Here is a 9496-nt window from a genome sequence, read left to right on the forward strand (position 1 = left end):
TACAGTAAACCGTAAATAAGTGTCTATTACCATTATTCATTTCCCCCTGACCGTCCTTCTGTAATATTCCTCCCCCATTCCCATCTACCACCTACCAGTAAGGAATTGTTTTCTCTACCATCTGCATTCTGTTGGCTTTTTGTAGATACTATCCAAGCATTATCACACTATATGCGAATTGTCGAGCTACATGGCTGTGTGCATGGCACACTGCTTCTTGTGGGCAGGAGTCCAAACAGTACAGTTTCTGCACATAAAAGGTGTCCAATAATGTTTTGGGTTATTAAATAAAGTGATTAGAAAACATAGGAAGGTTGATGGGATGTGTGCCTGATTCATGTAATGCCAACTGAGAACAGCAACAAGAAAAAAAAAAAACACCCTATTTTTAAATGTAGGAAACCAAAGTAGGAAAAGGCAAAGAAAGGAGGAGCTGAAGCCATTACTCCTTTTAATAGTCAGTCTTAACAGCTATCTGCATTCATCAGACTCCCGCAGAAAATAGAAGCAACTCCAGGTCTTTTAAGCAATGTAATTTAATGTAGAAATTTGGCTATGCAAATGATGGGGAAGCTGAGAGGTCAAAGGAAAGACAGAGAAACAAATCATAGGTTAACCAAGTAAAGGAGACAAAACTTTACCTCTACCCATCTTAACTTTTCAGCTGGGACTCTTTATTTATTTTTTTAATGTTTATTTATTTTTGAGAGAGAGAGAGAGAGTGTGTGTGTGTGAGCATGAGCAAGGGAGGGGCAGAGAGAGAGAGGGACAGAGGATCCCAAGTGGGCTCTGTGCTGACAGCAGTGAGCCCTATGCAGGACTGGAGCTCACCAACTGTGAGATCATGACCTGAGCTGAAGTTGGACGCTCAACCGACTGGGCCACCCAGGCACCCCTCAGCTAGGGCTCTTTAACAAAAAGTCGGATCAGGGGCGCCTGGGTGGCTCAGTTGGTTAAGCATCTGACTTCAGCTCAGGTCATGATTTCACATTCCATGAGTTTGAGCTCCACGTCAGGCTCTGTGCTGACAGCTCAGAGCCTGGAGCCTGCTTCGGATTCTGTGTCTCCCTCTCTCTCTGCCCCTCCCCTGCTCATGCTCTGTCTCTCTCTGTCTCAAAAATAAAAACATTAAAAAAAAGTGAAAAAAATTAAAAAACCAAAAAGTCGGATCAGCAAGACAAAAACAGTTTATTAACACATACACAGTGCCCATCATGTGGGACAAACTTCAGTAACTCCAAGCTGTGGCTTAGAAAAAGATCTATGCTTCCCTAAATTCACCGCAGCATTATTTACAGTAGCCAAGATATGGCAGCAACATAAGTGCCCATCAATGGGTAAATGGAGAAAATATACATATGACAGAATATTACTCAGCCAAAAAAAAAAAAAAAAAAAAGAACAAAATCTTGCTACTTGTGACAGCATGGTTGGACCTAGAGAGTACAATGCTAAGTGAAGTAAGTCAGAGAGAGAAAGACAAATACTGTACCATATGATTTCACTTATTTGTGGAATCTAAAGACAAAACAAATGACGAGGCAAACAAACAAAAAAACCAGAAACAGACTCTAATACGGAGAACAAACTGGTGGTCAGAGGGGATGGGGTGGGGGATGGGCAAATAGGTGAAGGGGATTAAGAGGTATGAACTTGCAGTTATAAGGTGAATAGATCACAGGAATGAAAAGTACAGCCTAGGGAATATAGTCAATAATACTGTAACAACGTTGTGTGGTGATACATGCTGACTACACTTGTGGTGGGTGTTGTGTAAGATACAGAATCACTGAGTCCCTATGTTGTACATTTAAAATTTATGTAACTTTACATGCCACCTGCAAAAAAAGAAGTTACAGCACCAGCTTAGGTAGCATTTATATCCTACCTTTAGGCAGAAAAGGGAAGGGGAGAGCTTTTCTGGCTTCATTTTTTTTTTTTAGAGAGAGAGAGAGCTAGTGAGCTTGAGATCAGGGGAAGGGCAGAGGGAGAGAGAAGGGGAAGAGAAAGAGGGGAGGGGCAGAGAGAGAGAGGGGGCAGTAAGAATCTCAAGCAGCCTCCATGCTCAGCACAGAACCTGACTGAGGGATGGATCCCATGACCTTGGGATGACCTGAGCGGAAATCAAGAGTCAGACGCTCAACCAACTGAGCCACCCAGGTGCTCCTCCTGCTTCTTAATTGCCTTTAGCTCAAAATAATTTTTATGTCAAGAGGCATATTTTGGGGTGATGTATTCTAATTTCCTTCAACTAAAACAACAAGCTGCTACCACCCTTAGGGCAGAAAAAAACAGCATGACAAGAAAAAGTTCCCAGAACTAATAGGCCAAAGCTCTATGGAGGAAGCTAATCTAAGTGGGGGCTTCCTAGTAACAAGTGAAATTGCTCAGGGTGGGGTTGTCCCATGATAGCTAGAGTCACGAAGAAGACACTTTTGCTGCCAGAGGTAATACCCAAGAGTAAGACACGAGCAGATATACCCCAAGATCTCGCACATCTGCCCTCCCGTCTCTAGTGGGTACCTCCTCTTGGCCAAACCCAGACATAAACCAGCTGAGGTGGGAGTCTGAGAAAGCAGCCTGCAGAAGTGGGATTTTCTGTAATATTGAGTAGAATTGGGCACCTACCTGAGGCACAGATCTGGAGGCAAAGATGCAGTGACCACTTAAAACCCCTTTTCTTCCCTCCAACTTTCAATCCAACCTCTGGTCTTCTCTCCATTCCTAAACACAGGATAAATGTTCACGCCTTCACTACTCTTGCAGCATAGAATGCAATCTCTGTGTTTCTTCCTACCGGAATTTAATAAATGTTCAAAGCGCAATTTGACTGCATTATATAGCTTTTCTCATGCCATCAGTTACATAAAGTACCCCGTTGGTACTTTATAGTACTTTGATTATATTTCTTTTGTAGCAATAATTTTTGCTTTACAGTATAGTGACTTATGTATATGTCCTTCTCTCCTAATATTAAAAACAGTTTTGGCTAATGCTTGACTAAATATGCCCCCTCATTCAACACTTTTTTTTAGCGCCAAATGTGTGGACTGTGAATTGTGTCCATAGGGCATTACCTGAGGTGGTCTGCCTTCACCTGCTTATGGTGATATCCATTAGTTCAGAGACAATAGGAAAAGAACTTTCATCCTGAGATATGGGCCCATGGAAACTACAATGGACGTCAAGATTTTGCCCTCACTGTCTTTGGATATTCCATTGCTGGAATAAACCCAATTTAGTTAGAAGAATAAATACATGGAATTTTTTTTAAGATTTTTTTTCCCTCCAAAGACAGAGAAGATTTCTGTCTCTTTTTCAAGATAAGGCTATAGAGGGTAGGAAAGTTATGGCCAGTATGGTTTTCCTTTACAAGTGGTATGGAGCTTGATTTATTAACACCAATATTAGAGTTGGTTACTATCTACAGATGTACTTCAAACTATATATTTCCCAATGTTTCATCTTATAAATTTCCCAGTATTCTGAGAAGAGGTAATTCACCTGTGAAACAACATTCTCTATTAAGCATCCATGTGCCACGGACTGTGCAAACATTTTAGGAGGGTTAGTTCTGCACAGAGTTTGGTTATAATGATCCCTGGGATTCTTTTCAGGAATGTGGACTGGGGCTATCAAGGGTCCAGTTTAGATTAAAAAGATACCATCTAACTGAATCACAGCAATGCCAAGGACATGCATTCAACATATAGGCCTTAGTTAGTCATTCCAAGATCTCAATATCTAGAAACTTGCAACTATTTTGTAATTTCCGCAAATTTGAGATACTATTCTTCAAAGTCTCAGACAATGGACTTTTGAGACTCCCTCCTGTACTGTTCTAATTTTGCTTCTTTCCAGGCATATTTTGTTTTAAAAATATTTAGCACTCATCTGGGCTACATTTTCTATGCATTCCATATTTCTATGCATGGAAAATATGCTTATTCTGAAAATCATGTAAATTGTAAGTTACAAGAATGGACTCTTATTTGTATTCAAGAATATTGATTTCTTTCATGGTTCAAGATTATGATTCATGAGATTCTCTGTGGTGCAGAGTATTCTTCCAGATTCTAGAGTCTGAGGATGTAGGATTAAAATGGGACTTTGGATGCAGGGATTCAACATTTTGCTTTACTGTTAAGTAGCTCTGTGATTTGAGGTTAATTTCTTTACTTCTGTAAGATTTACGTTTGTTTGTTTTTTTTTTTTTTGTAAAATTAGGAGCTTGGACTTCACAAGATTAATTCCAAGCTCTTTTCCAGCTCTGAAATTCTATGATACTATGATTTAAATATTTGCATATATGGGGCAGACACTTAACACTCTACAAAGTGCACACTTCTGACACATGAGGTTCTAAGTGACATAACTTGATTTTGAAAGTATCTTTGATGAGCAAGTGGTAGAAGAAACACATAAAGACATTGGCAGCCTGTAGGTTACAGACCATCCTTCTGTGACTTTTATCTCACTTTTCCCTAGTTTTTTATTCAAAACAAGTTTTACCACAATTTGCAGTTGAGCAGAATCAAAGTAGGATACAAAACTCAATCCATGTTTTTCCTGTTTCGTAGATCATTTAAAATTACAAATGATGTGTCAAGTATCTATAATTGGTCCCAGTTAGCCATTTGTGGGCTGAAATGACAAGACGGTGTGTCCAGAGGAGTGAGAATATCATTTAGTTACTTCAGGCAGGTGAAGTCTGGCCAAGAAGAGACAAGCTCATAATCTTCAGTGAGACCTGGGCAGTGGGGAGGGTATGGGAATAATAGACCGAGCAGATAGGAAGGAACAGGAAGATCAGTGGTAGCCAGGACCAGAGAGACTGGGAGCACTCGTGACCTGAGGAAGAATCACGTGAAGGCAAGCCCTAAAGCTTCCACAGTGATTGTTGATCAGAATGATGGCTAGGTGGCTCTGTTCAGCTGCTAATTTCATGTTTTCTCTTTTTTGCTATTAGTCACAAAATGAATCGGTTGCATTAAGAGCCAGTATCAGTCGTAAAAACACATTAGCTGTTATTTTTCTCTGCACTGCGTTTATTATTGTTGTTTTCCCTTAATGCCAGTTATTATAAATACATTGCAAAAATTTAGAATAATATACAGGATTATAAGACAAAGACTCACAAGGGCTAATTGTAACCCGTGCACTCTTTTAAATCATCATTTATTAATTTATATGACACTTCAGGGTGATCAAATCCCTTCACCGAAATCAAAGATAAGGACAGTGGAACTAAGCTTAAAATATCTAAAGAAATAGGTTGTTTACTTCATTCTTCCCAGGTGCCTGGCAAAAAGTATGTGGATATGCAAACAGGTGGAGAATCAAGTAGAATCTTGGCTCTATAAGTCACCAGTGAAAGCTGCCTACATTGCTAAGAGTGCTTCCTAAAAATGACCCATTAAGAGGGGGGCTCTACCTAGGCTTCCATGGGTGATTTGCTGTTCTAATGTGGTGCTTCCTATCTGGAGCTGTAAAAAAGCATCAGAAAGGGCACTGATGCTTAACTGTTAGTGGATTTTCAATCAAAGTTCCAAAGTCATTCAACAGGAAAAGATAACCTTTTCAAAAACAGTCCTGGAACAAATAAATAAATAAGGAGGAAGAAAGAAACTCCAACCCTTGCCTCACCCTACATATGAAAGTTAACCCCAAATGGGTTCTAGAGTTAAATAAAGAGCTGAAATTATGACATTACTAGAAGAAAGTTTAAATGAAAATCTTTATGATCCTGGATTAGGTAAAGATTTCTCAATCAGGACATAAAATCCACACAAAATAGAAATTGAAAAATAGACTAGATCAAATTAAAGATGTTTTCTCTTTGAAATACCTATGTAAACAAAGAGCTGATAGACAGAAAAATAAGCAAAGACCCATCCAGGGCATACAAAGAACTCTTACTCAAAGATAAAACAATTTTAAATAGACAAAAGATTTGAACAGATACCTTGCAAAAGCGCCCAGTTACATCATAATCCATCACAAAGGGTGACCAACACCAGCAGTCATGGGGAAATGCAATTGAAAACACAGCACTGCCTATGACTCTCTCACAGCAAAGCGTGCTTTCAGGAAATTAACATTGCATTGAAGCTTACTACCTCCATAATTTGGGAAAATAAGGATTCTATGGTCACCTAGAAGACGAAAGCAAAAGTGTAGAGAGATAGAGGTAATTGGGTTCCGAATATGTCGTCATGGAGCTCAGTATTCACACAGAAACATGATTAAAAGGGACAAATGAGGGTATCCAGTGGCAAGTCAGACATGAGTAGCCATTACTGATTCATACTCTCTCAATGGCATTTCACCTTCCAAAGATCTCCTTGGGACAAAATTCCGTTCTCATGTAGGTCATAGTTTGGACTCTTCTGTCACGTAATTGTATTATCTCTACTATAGCAAAGTGAATCCCTTTGACACTCTGTGAAAATATAATATACTTTATATCATAAAGACATCTCTCAGGATTTCCAGCCTACGGTCACTTTTTCTTGGAATGGAGCAGATTTATCACTCGGCAATCCTAGTAGAAAAAGACTTGAGACGATTATTTCCTTTTAAAAAGAGATTAAAAAATAGTGCTACTTCTGGTTATAAGGGAGTAGCTTGCAAACTTCCTGTCTTGAAACAAACAATAAAACCTGGCTACAATAAAAGAAATCAATAAATAAAAACAGCTATTTAAAAGTCCTGGAAAAAAATAAAAGCACTGGGAGGAACCAAGGCAACCAGAAATAAGAAAGAAATAAACCTTGAGGTGAGCTCCTCTTTCTATGCAACTTTTACCCCTTGAGGCACTTGCTGATTAACAGGTTTGAAGGTCAAAATCTACATAAAAGAGGCTTAAAACTTGCTGTAATTTTTCTGGGCTAGTGATATAAAATAGTTTAGAGATACCAAGGAACTCATGACTTCACTAGCAATGTCCTGAAGAAAAGGGAACCATGGAGAAAGGAAGTCATCTTTCTAAGTGGCTTTTGCCCTCATATAATATTATAAAATGAGTAAGGATCGTACTCTGAAGAACCTCAGCTTGTTTTCTGTGAAACTACCTGGAGCTTCCCAACTCTTTGTTCAGAATGAGCCTCCAACGACCACCACAAGTTGATATTTGTAGGGGAAATTTCCAGTACAAGCCCTTCCCTTTTTTGTGTGTATAGTTCAAGGTGAACTAACACACCATGGAAACAGCAACAAAGGAAACCCAAGAGTCTTGAGACCAGTGTCTGATGAAGAAAGGCTTAAATTAGGAGGATGAAAGAAGAATGAATTTTGAGAAGTGAGGGGCTGGCTGCATTAGTTCTCCTGTTTTGTTGTGTTTTGTTTTGTTTTGTTTTGTTTTGTTTTGTTTTGTTGGAAACCCATTGATCTCAGGCTGTAGAGACCACCAAGGATATTTTACCAACTTGACTAGGTCAGGAGTCAACAAACTTTTTCTGTAGAGGCTGGTTAGTAAGCATTTTCAGCTTTTCCGTCCAGGTAATCTCTGTTGCAACTACTCAACTCTGCTGTTGTAGCATGTAAGCAGCCAGAGACAAAAAGCAAATAATGAGAAAGTCTGTGTTCCAATAAAATATTATTTATAGACACTGAAATTTAAATGAATTTTGTGTAATTTTCATGCATTATGAATTGCTATTTTCTTTTGATATCCTTTTTTTCATGATTTAAAATATAAACAAAGGGGCACCCAGCTGGTTCAGTCAGTTGAGCGTCTGACTCTTGATTTTGGCTCAGGTCACGATCTCATGGTCATGGGATCAAGTCCCATGTCAGTCTCTGCACCGACAGCACCGAGCCTGCTGAGGATTCTCCCTCCCTCTCTCTCTCTCTCTTGCTCTCTAAATGAATAAATAAACATTACAAAATAGCTTTAAAATTTAAAAATAGGTGATGGAGATAAAGGAGTACACTTGCTGTGATGAGCACTGGGTGATGCACCGGGTGAAGTGTTGAATCACTATGTTGTACACCTGAAACTAATATTACAGTGTATGTTAACTAACTGGAATTTAAATAAAAACTTAAAAAAATAAAAAAATATTTAAAAAAAGCCATTCTTCAGTCACAGGCTGTACAAAAACAGGTGGTGGGTGCACTGCACCCATGGCTATAGCTTTCCAATCTCTCTCTTAGTGTCTCAAGTCCTCCCTGATATTCAGGATCCCTAGGAGATTCTGTCCTCTTTCTCTGTAATGACAGCATTATGGTCATATGGAATTTGAGGGAAATACTCTGAGGGCAACTCTTCCTGGAATTGACTTCATCTGCTTAATAGCCACATCATCAAGGAAGAGAAGATGGCTTGTCAGTTTTGTGGTTATTCTCTGTGTTTGCTCCAGAAATCACTTGCTTGATTCTTCTCCTTCAGAGTAACAGGCTCTAAACATGAGCGAGGAATCATTTAATATGATGAACTGTACTGTCAAGAAGGTAATGTGGAATGAGACATAATTTTTGTTTTTGTTGTTGAAATTTTACATTTGTTAGTGAATGGCTTCTATTTATGAACAGGTATAAGGTGACTAGGTTCCTGGGGCACCTGGGTGGCTGCAGGTCAGGTCATGATCTTCTGGCTTCTGTGTTTGAGCCCTGCATCCGGCTCTGTGCTGTCAGCCTGCTTCAGATTCTGTGTCTTCCAATCTCTCTGACCCTCCCCCACCCCTCTCAAAAATAAACATTAAAAAAAAAAGACGACTAGATTCCTGCACATGTTCGGAGGAACCATCAGTAATGAGGCAAGTGACTGGCTGGCTGGCTGAAACAGCTTTCAGATACTGACTATCATCTTTTCCTTATGAGTCGAGCCAGGAAATAGTCTGATACATGAGAAAATTAAAAGAGAAAGATGGGAAATGGCAATAAGATAATAAGGGCATATGATAGTACACATCCAACTGTGAGTAAGATTGTTATAGTTCAGAAATTTACACTCAAGTGAAAAACAACCCAGAAATCTATCCCTAAGATTGTAATAAGTTTATGCAAATCTTTTAAATTCAAATGGGAAAGTTTTACGAATGAATTTTAGGTGGACCTAAGGATACCCCATTCCAAGGCAAGTTTCCAGTTATGGAAAAGGAAATCAAAGCTGATGTTTATAACAAATTTGGGAATGGTTTTCTTGCCTCTATCAAAAACTGCATCCTTCCCCCCCACCCCTGCTCCCCGCCACCAGAGAGTACTTGGGATGAACAAAGGCAATAACTTTGCCGAGTTTTGCTACAAAAGGGAAAGCTTAAAGTGTATATACCAGGACAGGAGCATGACGTTACTTCGGAGAGGGTACTTTGGCAAGAAATGGAGCATTTGAGCGAAAAGACTCTCAGTACTGGCTCCCAAATCACTGTAACATTGTCCAAGTCAAGCAGCAAGTAAGTGAGAGCTTTGCAAAGGCCATTAATGGAAAGGGCCAGTAGATGGCATAAATAAGTCAGGATAGACTCAGAGGCTCAAGGAAAGGAAAAGGACGTTC

The sequence above is a fragment of the Lynx canadensis genome, chromosome C1, assembly GCF_007474595.2.
Source record: "Lynx canadensis isolate LIC74 chromosome C1, mLynCan4.pri.v2, whole genome shotgun sequence".
Lineage (NCBI taxonomy): Eukaryota > Metazoa > Chordata > Mammalia > Carnivora > Felidae > Lynx > Lynx canadensis.